Consider the following 12,363-nt stretch of genomic DNA (forward strand, 5'->3'; position numbering starts at 1 on the left):
CCAATATTGGAGAAGGGACCAATTTGGTGGAATTGCTATCATTATGATAGTTAAGATCATCGTGAGTATGACAAGATGTTTCACACGGTTTAATAATGTGGATCAATTCATGAATGGGAATGGAGAAGGGGAAGAAATTAATAATATCATCTTCAAAATTTGTACCATCATTTTTTGGTGTTATGGTAGGATTACGGAAAGAAACCACATTATGATTAAGGCTAGATCTTTAAGGTTTTATGGGTGGATTTTTTACACTCCCCTAATGATACTTTAAACTTGTTAGGACACTCTAGAATTCATAGTCTCATGAAGCATAAGAAAGATAGTTTTTCACTGTTGGTTGCTACATTTCTAGCCCCACCTTCACAATTTTCTGGGTGCAAATGAGAATTACTAAGAATGAGGAAGGGGATATCACTAAGGAAGTTGTTCACACAGGTGGGGACCTAAATAGGTTGGAGCCCACTAAAATGGAGGACTTCTCTAAAAGATAGGTTACTTGGATTTTGCTAAAGGAGGGAGGGTTTGTACCCTACATGTAGGCTATGATGAGCTACAATGAGAACTATTCACAATAATTTGTTACTAGCTAGAAGGATAGGTGTGTGACCATTACTGGAATTATATTATAGGTGAATGAGGAGTCTATTTCCATGGTGAAGGGACTACGTATTACTGGAAGGAAATGGAAAAAGGTTACAAAAGTGGTGGATGAGGCAAGTATGACTAGTTTCTTCAAAGGCAATGAGGCCCCAGATTGTAACCGCAGTGGTTTTAGGAGGGATAAATTGTCAAAACCCTAGGATGATATTTGTATGATGATCATGATATAACTAATGCTGGAAGGAAGGCATGGTGTGTATTACTTTTATCAGTTCTCGCTTCTTAACCATTTTCGTAATAGGGAGCTTGTTTGCATTCCTTTCTTTTTAATGCACACACTTGAAGAGACTATGATGAATGTTAGAGAAAAAAGGAAGAAAGGGCCAACTTCACTATCCTTGACCAAGGGCTCATGTTTCTCCTTTTCCAATTTCACTTTTCCCTTTGCCTGCCTCGTGTGATTGCATTTGACAATGTCCTCCCCTTTGGGGCTCCCCTGCACTTGGAATTTGCAGGTGGTAGTTATGCCCCCACCCCCCCACCTTCCCCTAGACCCCCATAATGGGTAGGAAGAAAAAGATGGCCCTAGAATAGAATGCTAATAAGAGAATTAGAATGGAAAAGTGGGTGGAGGTGAAAATTGGGGATTCAAATGAGGAAGTTAGTGGGGGTAGAAGAAGGTCAGCAAGAATTGCTAAGACCCATGGAAGATTTAAGCAATCGGCTTGCTGCTCTCAAGAGGACAAAGAGGATGACACTAACTCTAAGGAGAGTGACAAGAACTTGGGGGATAGCCAAGAGAAGGGAAAAGATGAAATGGAGAAGGAGGTGGAGAATTGGAATGATACCCTGGATGGTGCATGGGATTTTGAGGCAGACAATCCCATCAAGGTCCCCACCCATGTCTCTACCACCATCACCCACCCTCCTACTGACAACTAGGAGAGCTCCAAAACCATGATTGAATCCCATGACACCATATCCTCCATGATCAAAAAATATGGTCTGGTTAACCTAGAGGCCCCCATTGACAATCTTGTGTTGTAGGATAACAACAAAACTATGGTGAACAGGAAGGCATTAAAGTTGAAAATGGAGGAGAAAGAGGAGGTTACCTAGAACGATCTCTAGGAGCTCAAAGATATGTGCAATGCTATGGAGGAGGGCTTCTCCATATTCTCAAATTTCTCCCTTAAGGTGACTCATGCGGCTACTACTACTCTTCAGTTGTTGGTTGATGCATTGGAGGATGATAGCCTAGAGAAAGAGGACTTGAAGCTTCTCTATGGCTTCCTTGCTAAAGACTAGGCCAAGGAGCAAAAGGAAAGAAAAAATATGTCACTTAGTGTTCTTTTGTTTTTTGATTTGTTTGGTACTCTGTTGGTTTTCACTCTCCATCCTTTGCTGATGGTTTTGGTTTTTTGGTTAAGCTTTGTTCTAGGCTATAGGTGGTACAATGTGATGACCACCTATATGCTTTTTATTAAACTATTAAAATTTGTTGGTCCTAAGGGTTGGATTCCTAGTACTTCTGATTATCATTATTATGCTTTTTTTTTAATGTAAATAATTAAGGGTGTTACGTGTGGTTCCCTATTCGTTGTTGGATGGTTTTTTATGGTTGTGCCACCACTGTTGTAATGGGCTAGCCCCCTAGTTTTGGCTGCTTTTATATCAAAAACTATAGACATGGATATTAGTTGTTGAAAACTATTATAGTCAGCTCTAGAAAAGACGAATGCCTACAAAAAGAGTTGTCAGAATGAAACACGTATGAGACTTCAAAATAGGCTTTTATGGAGAAATCCTTGAGAAAATGCTTATATGCTTAACCTAGAGGGAAAATGGTTTAAACTATTTAATCAATTTTCAAAAAATCAATTATCCAAAATTCACTCCAAATGAAAATGCATACCCACCTTCTTATAATGTATAAAAATAATAGAATTTACATGTTGAATATATTTTTAATTAGGTAATGAATTATCCTAAAAAAATAACTATGTTTTAAACTACTAGTTATAAATTATTAATTTTTTAATTATAAATATTAAAATAAACAATTAAGAATCTAAATGAGTAATATAAATGGAAGAGAACCAAATTAACAAGAAGAAAAATATTAATCTAGTGCCCATTTATTAATATGATTCTTAGAGAAAAACTAAATCAATAGTAATATCGATCAAGAAGCCCAAAATGGTGAATACAATCTCTCAAGCCATTTATCAAAGTATCTTGTACCCTAGAAGATGCAAATTAAAACCACAATTAGTATGAGAAAGAGAAGATCCTTGAGGGCCACGAATGAGTAATGGAAAATAAAATTAACCTAATCAATTAATAAATAGACCTTAGAGAAAGTTAAGAGAGGATATACAAATGACTAGTTATTATTTGGTAGTTTGTGTTTAGGTGACTAATTATTGAGTCACTTTTTTAGTCATTTCTATTTGGTTGATCTTGTGATTTCACATAGTGACCAAATTAGTCCCTTATTTAATCACCTATAACTGTAAATTAAAAAGAAATAGTAAAATGTGATCACTTTTAGTCACATGACTAAATGTTTAGTGATGTGACTAAATTTTTTAGTCATGTACTCACATATTTGCCAAAATGTACTAGTGTTTGGACCTACCTTCAACTATGCATCATCTCATATTTTTGCTTGCATAGATTTTTGTTTACTCTTCCAACTATGGACCTATATTGTAAAGAAATTCTTGACTAGCCAACTTGTGGCTTAGCTAGCTATAAAAGAAATTTGGTTAGATATAGGAAAAGAGCATGCTTAGAGAGTAGAATATAGAAGATGTGAGCTAAGACTCTAAGATTGTATATTTCTTATTTTGTATAAGGCCGCAACCCAGAAGGCATCACAACCAAGCATGTTGTGGTTTCTCTAAATGTGAAGTGAAATAATTACACCTACAAACATGTTCCATCTAGCCTTGTGTTCTATGTGGTTTTCTTTAATCAATGTGTAGCTTTTGTGTGTAACTCTTAGTAGGGAGTGCTAAATTTTTTTAATTTGAGTTTATTCCATAAGTTTGTTATTGAATCCCCTATACCTCCCTGCATCATCTATGGTGAATTCAATAACAAAATATTGTAAGATATAAAGATGAACTATAAGAAACAACCATAATCTAGTCTTGCACAAAACAAACAAAACCTATATCAAATAATAAATATCATAGAATAATACAAACACCATAGAGGAAAAGAAGGAAAGAGACATCGTAGAATATGCAATTTCCAAACAACATAATATGCTAGAAAATATATCACATATAAAGTAAACTATATATGGTTATCAAATGACAAATATTAAAATCTAAGGAGTGAAAAGACATTGTTAGGCAGTGATAATCATGTCTTGCATGAAACAAATTACATACCCACAAATAAGAATGTATCATAAAATAATGAAAATTTATATTAAAAAAAGTAAAGATGGAGATGGAATGAAACCACGTTATTCTTACTAAAGAAATAATGAATCCTTGAAAGAAAAGAAAAAGAAAATCCAATATATGCCCTAAATAATAGATCCTTTATAACAAATATTATAAGAGAATACAAGTTCATAAAGGGTATTGGATGCATTGAGCTAGGGAAGGACATATTATGTCTCCCTAAGTGGTTTCAAATTATACTAGACATGTGATTTCAAGAAAATAGAAGATTAAACTTGGGATGTTAATCTGTTATAAGTAGCACAATAAATGAATGCAAGAAAATATGGCATTATATAAAAGGAAAACAAATCAACAAAGGGAGAAAATAGAACCTATGATACAGAGAGGAAAGGAAATAGAGTCTTTTTCCCATTAAGTGAGGAGACAAGGGAAATGACTATTATGTTACTCATAAATTAGGACAATAAGCCCATAAAGGATAGACTACCAAGTCACATAGGTAGAAACAACATAATAGGAATGTAGATGTATCAAGTGCAATGATCATGAAAAACATACCATTTATTATTACAGTTCATTAAAAATATACCATAAGCAATGGATTTTTTATATTGAAAATAATGATATGGATTAGTCTCAAAAATAAATTAAATTAAATTAAATTTAAATGTAAACATTTAATATGCATACCCTTATCAAACAAATATCTTTTATTTTAAAACTCAAGGATGTATGTTATGTTATAGGATGTTGGTGTGAACTATAAGATTGTGCAATCTTGAAGATTTGATGGGTCACTCATTGGGTCAATGTGATTAGGATCCTTATGGTATAAGGTTTAATTGGTGGAAATGAGGTTATATTAATTATCTTATTTAACAAGTCAAATATTAATTAATATGTATTTTGAAAGGAACAAGAAGAAGCACAAAGGTTGTGATATTATATTTCTAAGGAACTCTTGGAAGAAGGACAAACAAAATTCATAAAGGTCTCATGTGTATAAGGAATATAAATAAAATTTATAGAAAATGGTTGATCACTAGGAGAAATAATGCTATCATCCAATTGTATAAACTTTGCCTCATGAGGAAGGGAGTAATCTAAGCGTTCATCCCAAATACTAAAATCTGTTAAGGATGGAATAAGGATCACATTAGGGGAGGAATAATCATGACTCACAGAATTTTAATGAAGGAGAGAGTAGTCAATATCCTTATACAAGGGATTTTCCCAAATAGTAGCATTACCAAGGTTAGGAACATCATGACTCAGTAAATATTGATCAACATCATCTTTGAAAATATTATCCTTTGGAGGGGGATGAGAATAAATGAAAGGAGAAACTAAAGTGTCATCATATGCATGAAGTGGAACATCTTAAATATCATGAAGAAAACTTGAAAACAAAGATAACAACCCCATTGAAATAAAATGCAATGACTATGAAAACAATAAAATCTAAGAATGTAGGATGCAATGTTTTGTGTATTTCTAAAATGAAATATCTGAAATGAAATATAATGTAAATGAAAAAGGATACATAAATATCACTAATGAAAATAATAGAATATGAGGTATATCTATATACACCAATAATTAATGTTACTCCAAAAAAGAAAGGGGCACAAGTTGGATTCACCAAAAAAAGATAAACACCCAATGCGAAGAAGAAAATAAGAGAGATCAAGGGATATAAATTGATATTTAGAAAGAGGAGGCATGTCAAGTTCACCAAAATATTTAGTGGTCTAATGGAAGCATACAACAAGATAGGGCCTCCACTTCACACTAGCATTCAATACAAGAAAAAGAGGGGCTTCAAAACATAACTCTCAATATAACCCAAGTTAGCTTAGAAAAATCCAAGGAGATAAAGGGATGCCAATGATAAACCCAAATTATATCAAGGAAGTACACAAGAAATTCCTCTTTCATGAAATTTTGACTTGATTAAAGATGTGTAAATATAAATGTGCAATCGAACTAATTGATTAAATGAAAAGAGTTGCTAAACATATGCAATCAACCCAATAAAGATATGAAGAATAGGTCTAGACTAAAAAGTGAAATGAATAGTAAATTACCCACCTTGAAATATGTAGAGTAATATTCCTTTTCTCTCCATAACTCATGGATCTAAACCTATGACAGAACTCCTAACTAAAAATTCATGATCAAAATAGAAAACTAAAAAAATGTTATTTTTCATGGGGCCTCAAGAAGACATCAACCTGGTGCTAATGTATCTAGATTCATTATAAAAAAATAGTGTGTTCTTGAGACATAGTAGAAAATTTGACCCAAATTCTTCAAAAAGAAATTGACAAGTAGTTTACAAATCTATGTTGGCAATTCAACTATCATGTTCTTGCACCCAGTAAAAATTAGTTTATTTTCTTGGTTTGAGGAAGGCTTGCCTTGGTCAAGTCCTAGATTGAGGAATCAATGCTGAAATTGAGATATAAAAATATTTATAAAGGAAATTCTAACATGTGGCAGGATTGAGTATATCAAAATAAAAGATACAATTACCTTTGTAGATCTAATTAAATTTGACATGTAGTCAAGTATGCAAATATAATAGACTTGACTTAAAGAAACCAAAAGGAAATAAACAAATCCAAAACTTCATGAATAGGAATGTATGTGAAATTCCATGATGAAAGATAGAAGAAGATGAATGCTTGGAATGATAGGTTTTCTCCTTAGAATCCAAACCCCCTTACTATCTTGAAGGAAGAAGCTTGATGCAAGAAAGAAATGCTTGAACTTGAAGATGCTTTCTTTAAGTCTCATGAATGCATCTATTATTACTCTTAATTATTTCTAGAATGTTGATGATGATGAAAATTAAATTCCCAAGACTCCTTATATACTATTTTTTAAGATAAAAAACAAAGTAGGTTGACCCAGAAGCAAGATTGAACAACTAGAAAATATGAGGCACTTTAAGTCCAAAACTCAAAATTTCTTAGGAAAGGTCAACCTCTTTTGGACTAGGTCAAATTAGGTCCACCTCTTCTAGAATAGGTCTACCTAGGTTGACTTGTTCCAAAATAGTTTGACCTAAGTTGACCTATTCCCAAGGGGGGTCTAAGAGGCCTCAAACAAAGTCAAGAAAGAATCATAAAAAATGAAACTCTTAGGAGATATAGCCAAAATGTTGATAAATTAGAACCTAAAGACCATGTCAAAAGATAAGATGTGATCTATAAATGTGATAAATATTGGGAATAAGAGAGGGATACTAAAACCACACTAAGGAAGGCTAAAAGGTTTCAAAATAGAGTGCTTCCATTTTAAGATGTTACATCCTCCATTCTATAAAAGTATCTTTCATGAACCTCCATATCCATCATATCGAGTTGATCAAATTGTTGTATGTAGACCAAATATTTTTTCAATAGTATAATATCAACATGCATATCATATTCATCACCCACCCAACCATGTACCAACCTCATGGCAATAAACATATATGAAAAATGACTCTAAACAAATATTCCTTCATAAGATTGATATGCCAATTATACCACTCAACCTCAAAATGTTGATAATTTGGAAATCAATTACATTAATAATATATTGTGAGATCCCAATAAACAGATGGATGACATCTAGAGGTAACAATAAATTTTTTTGTACATCTTAAAGAATTATTGTATCAAGCCTATTTGCACAAGCAAGAGGCCCTTGAACATCAAAACAATGTTAGAAAGTAAAGGCCACCAAGATAACTGAGAGGGAGGGAAGGTGAATCAGTTATCTGATCAATAAAAATTTTATTAACCTTATTAATTCTCAAAAATGTGATCAATATAAAAAACAACAATAAGAAGATGATACACAATAACATCATATATGTTAACTAGGGAAACCCTTGATTAGAGAGAAAATCCTAGTGGGGGTGGTACCCAAAAAATGATGTACTAATATATAAGTTCCTTATAAGAGGATGGAATCTATTAGGATCCAATAAAAAGTGATCAGTATATCAGTCCCTTTTAGGAGACTTTGAATCCCTATGAGGAGATTCCAACCCTATTAGGAGTTGTGGATGGAAGAAGGACCCACTATCTAAATAGCTTTAGGGGCAAGACCACTGAACTCACTGTCTAGCTGGCCTCTATATTATTTCTTTCAAAACAATAGAAAATTGATCAACTATCCACTAGAAATCTCTCCCAAATATAGTAATTTCTCTCATTCATTGGTCCTCTACTACACCAAATATTTCTCAAATCTCAATACCAGATCTGCAAACTTGCATCACAATAATCCCTTAGATTGTTTACTCGCACGTAACTCACATTTACCATTCACTTTCCATTTCAAAAGCATATCATACACTCTTCTCTACATCATCACAAGGAAAATGACTTTCCTTTATACCAAGTCCTCAAAATAATTAATTGAGTCATGCTTAAGGCTTTCCCAATTTAAAATTACAAAAGGACCACATGAAGATAAAACAATACACACTACATTACATCTTTTAATAATTATATAACATCATTGACTCATAGTCTTTACAAATATTTCACACATACAACCTCAGACTTTGTGCACTTACTATCATCATCATCAAGATGTATTCTACCTCTATCTAACTTTTTATAATTAGATTTTATCCATGTTAGGAGATATAACCCAATTACCAGAAACCACTTCTTAGGAACTTTGTTTGTAAACTGTCTTCTATAAATCTCAAATAACTATTATTAGTCTTTGAATTTTTTCATGTGTTCTTAGCCATGTCATAAAGACACTATGTAGAACATGTCCTCAAATTGTCTTAATCTCATCTATAATCCCCAAATTGTACTATCTCTATCTCTATCTTTTGTTTTGTCAATCTTCATAGAATAAATAGTATGTTGACATCAATGACAAACACAGTCATGAATGCAACATTTAACCACTATAATGATTTCTTGAGTACTCCAACAATGTTTGGATACTCCCCCATAGGAATATCATCAGCATTCATGCTAATAGACAAATGGTACAATGTGAGACCCCTTCTCTTGTGCACATAATAAATCTTAAGAATTATGAATATAGCCTTTAATAGAGGGTTAGGAAAGGTTAAGGGTGTGAGATGAGATGCTTAAGTTAAGGAAAAGATTGTACCTTCCATAAGCAATGGGATGTGAATCATGTGTTTTTTCTCTGTGCATTCTATGAAAGGATGCTAGTAAGAAGACTTTATAGGATTCTTGTATGTCATGTATGGCATTCGCTTCATCAATAAAAGAGTTGTGAGATCTTATTCAAGATTGATATACCTTCACTTATTTTCATGATTAGATCTCATATTTGGTTATATTAGGTTGATGTGGTTAGAATAAATTAAACAAGGCTTGATATGTCATTGTATTAGTGTAGAACCTATGTTGATGGATTCCTAATATTTCATGCTTCATCAAGAATGACTAATTTAGATCATTATTATGGTATACAATAATATGACATTCACCTTCATGAGAGTCATTAGGAAATTGTAGATGGAATTTTTATTTGGTTAAGAAGTGCTTACATGGTAAAATTAATTATATTAAATTTTTCGAGTGAATCATTGTGCTAGTAATGTTATGAATATTCATTGTGGGATGTTAAATTAGTATGGTAATGATTTATGAGTTAAATTATACTAACAACATAAAATTTAATGCTTTTATCTAATGATTGATTAGAAAACTTATGTTGACATCATTAGGCATACATCTTAGTTAGTTGTCGTAGTGACTTTATGGATTTCACACATTATACTATTGCACACTTCATCTCGTGATGATACTTGAATTTTTTAGCGATTTCATTTTGATTAACTGAATTGGAAGGATTTAATGTTTGATGAATATGGTCTATAGGGTATGATTCTAGAGATGACAATTAAACTCTTGTTATGCAATTATGGTTCAACTATGAATTATTTATGTTGTATTTCAAATATTAGAAAATAGTGAATCTACTAAATTTGTTGAATTGTGAATTAAATTATGTGGATGTCCTAATTACTTTACATTGTATACTGATATAATTTCTTGGTTCTAATATTTGAATTTAGACGTGTAGGAAAATAACCATGCAATTTAATGCTGAGAATCAAGGCTAGACCTATGTAAAAACTATGAAGAAGGTTTAATCTAATGAAGATATTAAAACCTTGTTGCAATATATTTTATTTGTAAATGTAATTTGGGTGAATGTTATTAGATTAAATTGCACTGTGTGGTTAGACATGCCACTTCTATTTGTAAAGTACATTTTGTAGTGTTAGTTGACAATCAAAATAATTTGTGGTAGTGACACATGACTACTTAGGGTTTGACAAGAGACTGGGGTGAGGTCCCATCAAGATGAACCCATAGGTAAAAGTTAAGTGTACTTTTGAGGGGTTAAAAGTGATTCTAGGAGGTTGTTTAGGAAAAAATTAACTATCCTATTGGGTGTACTATGAGTTAGGGGTTTAATTTTGGCCATTAGAATGTCAAAATCACATTTAATCTAATGAAGATATTAAAACCTTGTTGCAATATATTTTATTTGTAAATGTAATTTGGGTGAATGTTATTAGATTAAATTGCACTATGTGATTAGACATGCCACTGGTATTTGTAAAGTACATTTTGTAGTGTTAGTTGACAATTAAATTATTTATGTGGTAGTGACACATGACTACTTAGGGTTTGACAAGAGACTTGGGTGAGGTGCCATCAAGATGAAGCCAAGGTTTAATCTAATGAAGATATTAAAACCTTGTTGCAATATATTTTATTTGTAAATGAAATTTGGGTGAATGTCATTAGATTAAATTACACTATGTGATTAGACATGCCACTTGTATTTGTAAAGTGCATTTTGTAGTATTAGTTAACAATTAAATTATTTATGTGGTAGTGACACATGACTACTTAGGGTTTGACAAGAGACTTGGGTGAGGTCCCATCAAGATGAACCCATAGGTAAAATTTAAATGTACTTTTGAGGGGTTAAAAATGATTCTAGGAGGTTGTTTAGGAAAAAATAAACTATCTTATTGGGTGTACTATGAGTTAGGGGTTTAATTTTGGCCATTAGAATGTCAAAATCACATTTATAACCCTCTAAAAGGACCACTTTTCAAAAATGACAAAAATGAATAAGGTCATATCCTCTTTTTTTCTCCACAATTTTAGTTTACCTCTCATTTATGAGAGGGGAAAAAAGGTGGAAGATCAAGGAATTCTTGTCACTTCTCATTTATGACAAGTGAATGGGTAGAGGATTGAGGGCCTTTTTAGTGGTATTGGTAAGATGTAGAGGTTGTTCACCCACTCTCTTGTTTTAGAGACATTATTAGTTTTGAGGAGTTGGAAAAGACATAGAAAGGGAAGCTCTTCTACAAACCTTATTACCATTTGTATTGGATTAAGATTGGTGCTCTTGTCATGAAAGAGTTATGTTTTGCATTTCATGTTGGTAGATTAAAATGGTGTTGTTTTAATTCTTGTATATGTTGTATTATGTTGTTTTTCCTTGTTGTTTTGATTGTATGTAGTCTTATGAGTGTTCACGATGTCACTCTTCCTTAGGAGGGAACTAGTGGCCTTATGGGTAAAGGGTTAGTTGGGCTTTCCCTTGAAGTGTAGAGTCTCTTCTCTTGGAGAAGAGGGATTTGATTAGAGTATGGGCCTCATGTGCCATCCTCGTGATTTTCACTTTTGGGGTTATAAGGGGATATATTTTTTAAAAGAAATGGTGAGTTTTGAAACCTTGTGAAGGTATGCATTTTGGTTCATATTATTCCTTGGAATAGAATCTCCTCTTGGGTTAGTCCAACTTCATCCTCTTTAATGGATTCTTAGGTGACCAATTTGTTAAAGCTTGGTAAATGGGAGCTAATTGTTGTATTGTGAATCTTGCTTGGTTGTAAACCATTTTGTGGTAGTTCTCCAAGCTCAAGGGTGGTCTCATAGAGGCTTAGGTTGGGAGGTGAGCTCTCTATGGTTATTATGTATTTATTACAAATTTATGAATGGATATCTTGTGGTGAAGGAAGATTATTCTCTATGTTTAAGTTGTGTTAGAATTTCTCTCTCAAAATAGTCATGTAAAAAGGGAAGCTTACCTTATGTGTCATGTTCTCATAGTGTTTTTGTGGAAAGGCGGTGATAAAAGTTACATAATTTTGTATAATAAAGTTGAAGAACATTATGGTATTTAACTCTTGAAATAAATTGTTAGTCTAAGAAAGGTTTTAAATAAAAGTTGTTGAATGATTTTTTTCAAAATATAAATGAATTATAAATGGTTATAAAATATAAAGTAGATTACTTTTAAATGT

The sequence above is a fragment of the Cupressus sempervirens genome, chromosome 10 (assembly GCF_028749045.1).
Source record: "Cupressus sempervirens isolate cs-2001-9-10 chromosome 10, ASM2874904v1, whole genome shotgun sequence".
NCBI lineage: Eukaryota > Viridiplantae > Streptophyta > Pinopsida > Cupressales > Cupressaceae > Cupressus > Cupressus sempervirens.